The 12,623-nt window shown below is 36.7% G+C and overlaps 1 long non-coding RNA gene across 2 annotated transcripts in view; it reads right to left on the bottom strand.

Moving 5' to 3' along the window:
- Positions 1 to 12,623, bottom strand: part of LOC120872677 — a 141,991-nt gene that overhangs the window by 69,608 nt on the left and 59,760 nt on the right. For both annotated transcript variants that reach the window (XR_005723310.1, XR_005723309.1), the window contains exon 2: positions 10,086 to 10,161. This is a non-coding gene — a long non-coding RNA (uncharacterized LOC120872677). The remainder of the gene's footprint in view (positions 1 to 10,085; positions 10,162 to 12,623) is intronic.

Raw genomic sequence — 12,623 nt, 5'->3', positions numbered from 1 at the left:
TATCCTCTTGCTTTTGAAGCTCCCTCCCATTTCCCTCCCCATCCCACCCCTCTAGGGTGATACAGAGGCCCTGTTTGAGTTTCCTGAGTCATACAGCAAATTCCATTGGCTACCTATTTTACATATGGTAATATAAGTTTCCATGTTACTTTTTCCTTACATCTCACCCTCTCCTCCCCTCTCCCCAAGTCCATAAGTCTATTCTCTATGTCTGTTTCTCCACTGTTGCCCTGTAAGTAAATTCTTCAGCACCATTTTTCTAGATTTCATATATGTATATTAGAATATAGTATTCATCTTTCTCTTTCTGACTCACTTCACTCTGTATAATAGGTTCCAGGTTCATCCACCTCATCAGAACTGACTCAATGCAATCTTCTTTATGGCTGAGTAATATTCCATTGTGTATACATACCACAACTTCTTCATCCATTCATCTGTCGATGGACATCTAAGTTGCTTCCATGTTCTAGCTATTGTAAATAGTGCTACAGTGAACAATGGGATACATGTGTCTCTTTCAATTTTGGTTTCCTTAGGGTATATGCCTAGTTGGGTGATTGCTGGGTCACATGGTGGTTTTATTCCTAGTTTTTTAAGAAATCTCCATACCATCTTCCATAGTGGCTGTATCAATTTACATTCTCACCAACAGTGCAAGAGGGTTCCCTTTTCTCCACACCCTCTCCAGCATTCACTGTTTGTAAACCTTTCAATGATAGCCATTCTGACTGGTGTGAGGTGATATTTCACTGTAGTTGTAATTTGCATTTCTCTAACAATGAGCGATGTTGAGCATCTTTTCATGTGTTCATTAGCCATCTGTATATCTTCTTTGGATAAATGTCTGTTTAGGTCTTTTTCCCATTTTTTGATTGGGTTGTTTTTTTCTGGTATTGAGTTATATGAGCTGTTTGTATATTTTGGAAATTAATCCTTTGTCAGTTGTTTCCCTTGCTATTATTTTCTCCCCTTCTGAGGGTTGTCTTTTCACCTTGCTTATAGTTTCCTTTGCTGTGCAAAAGCTTTTCAGTTTAATCAGGTCCCACTTGTTTACTTTTGTTTTTACTTCCATTACTCCAGGGACAGGGGAGCCTGGTGGGCTTCCGTCTCTAGGGTCGCACAGAGTTGGACACGACTGAAGCAACTTAGCAGCAGCAGCAACAGGAGGTGGGTCAAAGAGGATCTTGCTTTGATTTATGTCATCAAGTGTTCTGCCTACTAGTATTCCTCTAAGAGTTTTATAGTTTCTGGTCTTACATTTAGGTCTTTAATTCATTTTGAGTTGATCTTTGTGAGTGGCATTAGGAAGTGTTCTAATTTCATTCTTTTACATGTAGCTGTCCAGTTTTCCCAGCACCATTTATTAAAGAGGCTTTCTTTGCCCCATTGTATATTCTTGCCTCCTTTGTCAAAAATAAGGTATTCATAGGTGCACGGGCTTATTTCTGGGCTTTCTATCTTGTTCCATTGGTCTATATTTCTGTTTTTGTGCCAGTACCATACTGTCTTGATAACTGTAGCTTTATAGTATAGTCTGAGGTCAGGAAGGTTGATTCCTCCAGCTCTATTCTTCTTTCTCAAGACTGCCTTGACTATTCGAGGTCTTTTGTGTTTCCATATGAATTGTGAAATTTTTTGTTCTAGTTCTGTGAAAAATGTCAATGGTAAATTGATAGGGATCACACTGAATCTGTAAATTGCATTTGGTAGTATAGTTATTTTCACAACATTGATTCTTCTTACCCAGGAACATGGAATATCTCTCCATCTATTTATGTCATCTTCGATTGCTTTCATTAGTGACTTACAATTTTCTGTGTACAGTTCTTTGGTCTTCTTAGGTAAGTTTATTCCTAGATATCTAATTCTTTTTGTTGCAATGGTGAATGGGATTGATTCCTTAATTGCTCTTTCTGATTTTTCATTGTATATAGAAATGCAAGTGATTTCTGCGTATTGATTTTGTATCCTACAACTTTGCTAAATTCACTGATTAGCTCTAGTAATTTTCTGATACTATCTTTTGGGTTTTCTATGTACAGTATCATGTCATCTGCAAACAGTGACAGCTTTATTTCTTTTCCGATCTGGATTATTTTTATTCCTTTTCTTCTCGAATGCTGTAGGACTTCCAGAACTATGCTGAATAATATTGGTGAGAGTGGACAGCCTTGTCTTGTTCCTGATCTTAGAGGGAATGCTTTCAGTTTTTCACCATTGAGAATGTTTTCTTTAGGCTTAGCATATATGGCCTTTACTATGTTGAGGCAGGTTCCTTCTATGCCCATTTTTTGAAGAGTTTTAATCATAAATAGGTGCTGAATTTTGTCAAAGGCTTTTTCTGCATTTACTGAGATGATCCTATGGTTTTTATCTTTCAATTTGTTAATATGGTGTATCATATTAATTGATTTCTGTATATTGAAGAATCCTTGCACCCCCGGAATAAACCCAACTTGATCATGGTGTATGAGCTTTTTGATGTGTTGCTGAATTCTGTTTGCTAAAATTTTGTTGCGGAATTTTGCATTTATGTTCATCAGTGATACTGGCCTGTAGTTTTCTTTTTTGTGCATTGTTTTTGTCTGGTTTTGGTATCAGGGTGATAGTGGCCTCATAAAATTTAAACTTTATTAAATGTTTTCACTAAAAAGTTAGTATATGCAATATTACTGATTAAGGACACTAACATTCATACAACCAAGTGAGGATTTTCCCTTACTGTGGGGAAAATTATATGCCTATTACACTGATAAATGTACTGTATGTTTTTTGTTTTCTAGCAAATTTCTTTTGAAATGGGCTTTAGTATCATTTTAGGAAGTCAGACAAAATCCATCTAATTACTTTTAAAATTCATCTTTTTCTTTATAGAACCAAAAACCTCCCACCTTGGTTACTAGACCTATTTCCAAATGACTCCTGTTTCAAAAACAAAGATACTATCAATTCAAGAGCTGTAAAAGTTAGTACACATGTGTCATGGGGACCTTATATCATCTCTTGCATCCATCTTTTCTTTTTCATTCCTGCAGCCAATGCCCCAGTCCAAGTCCTCATTTCCCCTTCCCAGACCTGTCTTTTAAGTAATGTCTTTCTGATGATCAATTATGCACACTACCACCAAGATCATCTTCTCAAAGCATAACTCCTCTGTCTTTTACCCTCTCGGCCACAAATGCTCAGTGGCTTCCAGGGAAGATTCTCCACTCTCTCGCCTTCACACTTACATAGTACGCACTATGTGCCCAGCACTATTCCACGAGTTACACTTATTCTTCATATCAACTCTGTAAGGAAGGTAAAAATATTATCCCCATTTTACAGATAAAGTATTATCCCCATTTTACAGATCCAAGTCACTTGTCAAAGAACACAGATAATAGGTTTCAGTACTGAGATTTTTACCCAGGGATTCTGGCTCCAGAATTCTACCTGCCTGTTTCTTTTCCTAACTTAACTATGATTCATCCTTCTCTGACTAAACCAAATGCTTTTCTGCTTTGGGGTATTAGTTATAATTCTCTCTGTGCTGGCTATCCACGTCCATCAAGTTCCATCTGAAATACCATCCCTTCCATGAAGCTCACTCAGATACTTCTATAAATAGTCCAACACTGTATTTTGTACTATTTGTACATACATTGCTAAAGTATAACTTGCAGGAGCAGAACCATTTCTCATTTTCACTGGCCCCCTTCAGTGTCAGTTACTAACAGGGAAGACTGGCAGGCAATTGCTACAACTGAAATAAATGAACTACTGATGGGTGAAATCATGAAAATAAATACATTTACCATAGGCAAAAGACAAGTCTAAGTTTCTGAAAATTTTTCTTAATTTCTACAGATGCCTGCATCCTGCATCTATTTTGAGCTACTCTTCCTCTTATTCCTATGAAATGAAAATAAAAATGTTTCTTTTCTTTCAGTTTTTGTTTAATTAAGATGATTTTCTATATGACTGATTATAAAGGCCATAATTATACTATCAAATTCTTTCAAAACAACAATTTAATGCAAAATCTTAACACTTGGCAATGCTTAACTCTAAAACGTAATAATTTTTAAAAACCTGTGTGGGAATAAGGTGAATTTATTCAGGCTATTTATTTCTGCTGGAATGCAAAAGAAAGCAAGCTCCAGGATTTGGTGATGGACAGGGAATCCTGGAGTGCTGCAATCCATGGGGTTACAAAGAGTTGGACATGACTGAGTAACTCAACTGACTGAACTGACACACTTTCGTAAAGAGAAAAGGTTTATAAGTTGTTAGAAATAGTAGATGGCCGTGCCAAACCAAGATTCCTTTCTGATGTGTTTATAAGGGGCATCAGTTATTATAAAACCAGGAAAGACAACATGACAACAGAAGAATATAGCTCGAGCAAGGTACACACTTTGATCTTTTTTTTATATTAATTTATTTATTTTAATTGGAGGCTAGTTACTTTACAATATTGTAGTGGTTTTTGCCATACATTCACATGAATCAGCCATGGGTGTACATGTGTCCCCCATCCTGAACCCCCCTCCTATATCCCTCCCCATCCTATAGTTAAAATATTTAGGGAAAAAAGAATCACAGGATTGTGAGGTTAGAAGAGGACTCAGAATCTTCTTGAGGGACTAGAGATATGACGGCAGAATAGAAGGACTTGAGCTCACCTTCTCTCATGAAAACACCAAAATCACAACTGATAAACAACCATCAACAAAAAAACCTGGAACCTACCAAAAAAGATACTCTACATCTAAAGACAAAGAAGGAGCCACAGCAAGATGGTAGGAGGGGAGCTTTTGCAATATAATCAAATCCTGTCAGTTGGGTGACCCACAAATTGGAAAATAATTATGGCACAGAGGTTCTCCCATAAGAGTGAGAGCTCTTAAACTCATGTCAGACTACCCAGCCTGGGGGTCTGGGATCAAGAGGAGGAGCCCCTAGAGCATTTGGCTTTGAAGGCCAGTGGGGCTCGAGAGCAAGAACTCTAGTCTGGAAAAAACACAGACTCTTCTCTGACCCAGGGCAAAGCAGTGACTCCACAGGAGCCTGAGCCAGACCTATCTACAGGATTTGGACGGCATCCTGGGGTTGGTGGAGGTTAGCTATGGCCCAGTGCAGGGTCAAGGACACTTGTGGTAGAGGCCCCTTGGGAATATTCATTGGGGTGAGCTCTCTTGAAGGCTGTCATTTTGGCACTAAGATCTGGCCCCATCCAACAGCCTACAGGCTATAGTGCTGGAAAGCCTCAGGCCAAACAACCAGAAGGGTAGGAACACAGCCCCACCTGTCAACAGACAGGCTGCCTAAAGTCCTTCTAAGCCTACAGTCACCTGTAGATGCACCATTTGACATGACCCAGCCACAAGAGGGACAAGATCCAGCTCCACCCATCAGTGAACAGAGATCAGTCCCTCATACCAGGAAGCCTGAACAAGCCTCAGAACCAACCTCACTCACTAGGGGGCAGACACCATAAGTAAGAACTACAGTCCTCCAGTCTATGGAAAAGAGCCCACAGACACAGAAAGCTAGACAAAATGAGATGGGAGATGAATATGGTTGAAAAAAAGAAAGCTAAAACCCCAGAACAACTAAGTGAAGTATAGATGGGCAATACACCTGAAAAAGAATTCAGAATAAGTATAATAAAGATGATATAAGATCTCAGAAAAAGAATGGAGGCACAGAATGAGAAGATATAAGAAATGTTTAACAAACAGAAAATTTAAAGAACAAACAGATAAACAATACAATTGACTTAAAAAATATACCAGAAGGAATCAACAGCAGAATAACTGAGGCAGAGGAAAGGATAAGTGAACTAGAAGACAGACTGGTAGAAATCACTGCCACAGAACAAAAAGAAAAAAGAATGCAAAGAAATGAGAACAGTCTAAGAGATCTCTGGGACATTAAACACATCAACATTCACATTATAGAGGTCCCAGAAGGAGAAGAGAAAGAGAAAGGGCCTGAGAAAGTATGAAGAGATAATAACTGAAAACATCTTTAACATGGGAAACGAAACACTCACTCAAGTCCAGAAAGTACAGATAGTCCCATACAAGATAAACCCAAGGAGGATTATGCCAAGACAGACATTAATAAAATTAACAAAAATTGAAGACAAAAAGAAAATGTTAAAATCAACAAATCAGAGCAACAAATAACATCTAAGGGAATCCCCTAAAGTTATTAACTGATTTTTCAGTAGAAACTGTGTAAGCCAGAAAGGAATGGCATGAAATATTTAAAGTGATGAAAGAGAAAAGCATGCAACCAAGAATACATAGCAAGGCTCTCATTCACAGAAAAATCAAAAGCTTTATAGACAAACAAAAGCTAAGAGAATTCTGCAAAACCAACAACAAATGCTAAAGGAACTTCTCTAGGTGGAAAAGATAAGACCACAACTAGAAACAAGAAAATTACAAATGGGGAAGCTCACTCGTAAAGGTAAACATACAGGAAAGGTTGGAAATCATCCACACGCATATTTCGAGAATATAAATGCAGGTTATTGGACACATTTGAAAGTAAGAGACCAGGAACCTAACACAATCTTGTATGATTATAGACTATTATATCAAAACCTCATGGTAGCTGAAAACCAAAAACCCAATAGATACACACACACACAAATCTAAATCTAACACTAAAGATAGTTCTCAAGTCACAAGAGAACAAAAGACCAATGCAAGAAAAAAGACCTGCAAAAACAAATCCAAAAATGACAAAACGGCAATAAGAACACACATATCAATAACTAGCTTTGATGAAAATGAATTAAATACTCCAACCAAAAGACACAGAATGGCTAAGTGGATACAAAAACAAAACTAGTATATATGCTGTTAACAAGAGACCCACTTCAAATCTAGGAACACATACAGACTGAAAATGAGGGGAAAAGGTATTTCAGAGAAAATGGAAATCAAAGGAAAGCTGGGTAGCAATACTCATATAAGGAAACATTCTAATTCACCGCTACATCAAAATAAAACAAAATACCGAGGGACAAATCTAGCTAAAGAGATAAAAGACCTTTACTGAAAAGCATAAGGCACTGATGAAAGAAATCAAAGATTATACAGACAAATAGAAAAAAACAACATGTTATTAAATTGGAAGAATCAATGCTGTCAAAATCACTACCCAAAGCAATCTACAGATTGACTGTAATCCCAATGGCATTTTTCACAGAATTAGACAAAAAAATTTTACAATTCATATGCAAACACAAAAGACCCCAAATGGCCAAAGCAATCCTGAGAAAGAAAAACAAAGTTAGAAGAATCAGGCTGCCTGATTTGAGACTATACTACAAAGCTATAGTCATTTAAAAAAGTATGGTACTGGCACAATAACAGAAATACCGATCAACAGAACAGGATAGAAAGCCCAAAACCCCACACACCTATGGCCAATTTACCTACAACAAAGGAGGCAAGAGTATACAATGGAAGAAAAGACAGTCTCTTCAGCAAGCAGTACTGGGAAAACTGGAGAACTACATGTTAATGAATGAAATTAGATTATTCTCTAATACCATACACAAAGATCAACTCAAAATGGATTAAAAACCTAAACATAAGACTAGATACTATAAAACTCTTTGAGGAAAACATAGGCAAAACATTCTTTGACATAAATCACAGTGATATCTTTTTTATCCACCTCCTAGAGAATGAAAATAAACAAATGGGACCTAACTAAACGTAAAAGCTTCTACACAACAAAGGAAACCATAAAGAAAACAAAAAGACAACAGAAAAAATGGGAGAAAATATTTGCAAATGATAATCTCCAAAATTTACAAATAGCTCATATAGCTCAATATTAAAAAAAAGAACCCAGTCAAAAAATGGGCAGAAGAGCTAAACAGATATTTCTCTAAAGAAGACACACTGATGGCCAAGAGGCACAAGAAAAGATGCTCAACATCATTAATTGTTAGAGGAATACAAATCAAAACAATGATGTATCATCTCATACCAGTCAGAATGGTTATCATCAAGAAGTTTACAAATAATAAATAATAAATTTATTACAAATAATAAATGCTGGAGAGGGTATGGAGGAAAAGGAACCTTCCTATACTGTCAGTGGTAATGTAAACTGGTACAGCCACTGTGGACAACAGTAAGGAGGTTCCCTAAAAAAACTAAAAATAGAGCAACTATATGGCCCAGCAATCCCACTCCTGGGCATGTATCTGGGAAAAAATATGGTTTGAAAGCATATATGCTTCCCAGTGTTCCTTGAAGCACTGTTTACAATAGCCAAGACAACAAAGCAATCCAAATGTCCATCCACAGAGAAATGAATAAAGAAGATATGGTAAATAAATACATAAAAAAGGATAAAAAATTGCCATTTGCAGCAAAATGGGTGGACCTAGAAATTATCATACTAAGTGAAGTCAGGCAGAGAAAGAGAAATAGCATGATACCACTTCTATGTGGAATCTTAAAAAATGATACAAATGAATATATTTTAAAAACAGACTCAAAAACAAACAAGGTTACCAAAGGGGAAGGGTCGAAGGGGGAAGGATAAATTAGGAGTTTTGGATTAACACACTACTATATATAAAATAATCAATATGGACCTACTGTTTTTGCACATGGAACTCTACTCAATAGTCTATAAAAACCTATTTTGGAAAAAAATCTAAAACAATATATATATATATATGTGTGTGTGTGTGTGTGTGTGTGTGTGTGCAACTGAATCATTTTGCTGTACCCCTGAAACTAACACAACATTGTAAAACAACTATACTACAAGATAAAATAAAAATTGAAAATGTTAAAAATAAATAACATTTTCATTATGCATAGGAAAAATTTAATCTTTGGCTGGGAACACATATACACAGCTATTCTAGGTAAATTAAGAACATTTTTCATATTTAGTCTCTCTTAGGGTTGGAGATTCTATCATTCTTTTTTGACATTCATACAGCACTTATGCTACATTAAAGTCTATTTCTCTTCTGTCCTGAAGATGGACAAGAACTGGCAACCATCATTTCCATAACAAGAGCCTTCCTGTACCTGAAGATAATGTTTAATCCCTGATCAGTTTTTCTAATCTCAAGAACAAAAAAAGTAACTTTTTTTAAGTGTTATAAAAATATGATTTAATGTTGATCTACATGTAACATCCAAGAACTCTAAGGAAGTGAGGGAAGAGGAAAGGAATAATCAAAAAGAAAAAAACAGCAGGCCAGATAAAATAGGAAATAAAGGCTGCATGGAAAGAATAAATTAAACATCCTTGATGGACTCCAAAAATAGTATCTGAGTGGTCATCATTTGCAAGACACTATGTAGAGGGCTTTATGCAGTTGTTGTATAGCTAACACTTAACTGAATGTGTACCTCATGTCAAGCATCATTCTACGCGCTTTTCATATATGAACTCACATAATGTACAGTCTTTACAACATTGCAAGGATAAGATATTCCCGTATTTCAGATAAGGAACTGAAACAGAGGCTTGTAACACCTTTATATTCTTAGTGCATTCTTTTAAGGACATCATTATTCCTATTTTACAGATGTAAAAACTGAGTATCACATTAAATAACATGCCCATGATCAAAAGACTTGGTAAGTGAGAGAGCTGGGTTTTAAACTAAGAATTCTCTGATTCCAAAGTACTTTCTGACTACATGTTTAACTTGAGAAAAAAGAAAATACTAATTAATAAGCACAATAGAGTATATCACATGCTAGGCACTATTAAAAGACTTGGGGAAATGAAACTCAAACACAGGAGGTCCTGTTTCAGAGCTATGCTCTTACCACAACACTATATTGCCTCTTGTAATCAAAATATATAATGGGAGCAACTGATTGGGGTCATGAAAAATGAGAATGGTCTCACCGCTAAATATATGCTGGTACTGCCATATAACTAATACTTGTTGAACACTTGCTAAATACTTCTGGAAGACACTGTAACACGCAACCTAGATCCCCCTCAGGAATGAAGGATTTATTGGACCAATTGATGGGAGTTCCAAAAGAAGACAGCCTTCAACTACCAGGTCTCATTGAAAAACTTACTTGTGGGGTTGGCTGAGGTCTTCGCTGGGATGCAGTGCAGCTCATTTCCTACAGGTGTTGATCCAAAGAGTAACCCCTAATAAATAAGAAACATTCTGAATGTTAACTTTGACCTGAGAGTTTGTTTCCCTAGGAACCCAATCAGAAACAACATTTCACAGAATCTCATTTAACTCTCACCATCCTATGAATCAGATGCTATTATTCTCATATACTCATTTTACAAACGAAAATACTAAGGTTTAACTTTCCCAAGGTCATAGAGCTGGTCAAAGATGGAAACAGAATTTGAACAGAGACGTAGAATTCTAGAGGCTATACCCTAAACTTCTACAAAACTGTATATATAGAGACAGACTATATATATACAGACTGTTTATGTTGAGACTTGTCATTAGTTCAACATGTATTTAATATGGAGGGGAAAGAGGCACTGTTAGGACTCTAAGATCTCAAAGGGAAAAGATATCTAACATTTATGTTTAAAGCATAGGCAAGAATAATGTTAGCAGCTGGAATGACCTGAAATGTAAACCAGGTGGCCTGAAAAGGAAGACTGGTCAAGAAAATAGTCAAACAATTTTTACCTCTATGGCTTCCACAATTTATTTCCTAAGAAGAACAAACGAAGGACCAAAAGTTAAAAAGTTCCCATATGAAAGAGGAGAGGAAAATGTTCAATTAAAGATAAACCTTACATGTTAAATAATCTTAAATTCAAAGAGAAAAGGCTTCACTCTCCAATATGCAGTGTTTATCATTTGATACATCTGTCTAGCATCTTTCCTCATATGAGAGAAGTTGAAAACACAAAATGCCAGCATATGGACTGGACTTTAATGAGAAGTTACAGGGTATCAGTTCAGTTCAGTCGCTCAGTCATGTCCAACTCTTTGTGACCCCATGAACCGCAGCACGCCAGGCCTCCCTGTGTATCACTAACTCCCGGAGTCCACCCAAACCCATGTCCATTGAGTCAGTGATGCCATCCAGCCATCTTATCCTCTGTTGTCCCCTTCTCCTCCTGCCCTCAATCTTTCCCAACATCAGGGTCTTTTCAAATGAGTCAGCTCGTTGCATCAGGTAGCCAAAGTATTGGAGTTTTAGCTTCAACATCAGTCCTTCCAATGAATACCCAGGACCGATTTCCTTTAGGATGGACTGGTTGGATCTCCTTGCAGTCCAAGGGCCTCTCAAGAGTGTTCTCCAACACCACAGTTCAAAAGCATCAATTCTGCACTCAGCTTTCTTTATAGTCCAACTCTCACATCCATCCATGACCACTGGAAAAACCATAGCCTTGACTAGACGGACCTTTGTTGACAAAGTGATATCTCTGCTTTTTAATATGTTGTCTAGGTTGGTCATAACTTTCCTTCCAGTATATCTGTTCCCAATATTCTAAGAGATATGTGGCAGTGTTAAAAGATGGGGTGGGGAGAGAGGAGTTAAGGCCATAGTTATGGCCATAGCCATAGCTTTTGCCCGAGTTATACTATTCAATCACAGATTTCCTCCAATGTTAAAAATTTCCAAGTACTATTAGCCATCTTAATTTTCTCACTTTTTCCAGGAAAGATAAGATTCAAGACATAAATCCCTTGACTCATATGTAAGCTTAAATTGTGTAGAATCTACTTTTTAAAACTACACTGTTTTTACGGGCATGAAACATTTCCTGTATTTCCAACAGAAGGAAGAGGAAAATTACAACAACAACAAAAAATATTAAATTTATTCTCGGTGCTCACATGTCCTGGGCACATTTTTTATTTTACTCAAAACCTAAAGCAAATTTAAAATACATTCAGAACATGAGAGGGCCTCAAAAACCAAGTTCAGAGAAAATGGGATGCAGTTAGCAAAGATTACATGCATCAGTGAACTGTACTAAATTGAACACTTTTAAATGCCAGAGATCTTCTCTGTGAAACTGGGGGGTTTGAAAGGAAAATCAATAATGTTGGGAAAGAGAAACCTTCTTCACACATCTCTAATTAGTCATGGCAGAATCTGGTGGATTTCCATATTACAACAGGAACAAACTTGTGAAATTGGTTTTGATCCCAGACTCATTCAGTACATCTTCTAGAAGCTCCACTCAAGACAATCAAACGCTTTTCAACCTTGAATGATCACCAAGATCACTCTTTCAGTGTGCATCCATCCTATATTATGTTCAATGTCTGTCTAATGTTGCCTCCAGCAAATCTCCCTGGAATTACCCTGAAAGAGCTCCGTTTATAAGAATAGGCAAAGACTCTTCCAAACTGGTCAGCTTCAACTTTAGCTTGAGCCTTCAAAATCTATATTAGTAAGTGAAACCAGGCATAAAGAGGCATAGTTCTTCATATCTTTTATTTTTTTAATAAGTAAAATAAATATTGGCCATATTGTTTACATTAGGGCACAAAGTCTCCTGTAAAGTCACCGCTTAAATCTAATAATGAAATAGGTGAAGGGTTTCTGTATTTTTCTAAATAATCAATATCAAAGCTGCTGATGCAAATTTATTTGAACCCCAGGGAACATATCCTT

The sequence above is a fragment of the Oryx dammah genome, unplaced genomic scaffold (assembly GCF_014754425.2).
Source record: "Oryx dammah isolate SB20612 unplaced genomic scaffold, SCBI_Odam_1.1 HiC_scaffold_13, whole genome shotgun sequence".
Lineage (NCBI taxonomy): Eukaryota > Metazoa > Chordata > Mammalia > Artiodactyla > Bovidae > Oryx > Oryx dammah.
This window is presented reverse-complemented; position numbering and strand designations above follow the sequence as displayed.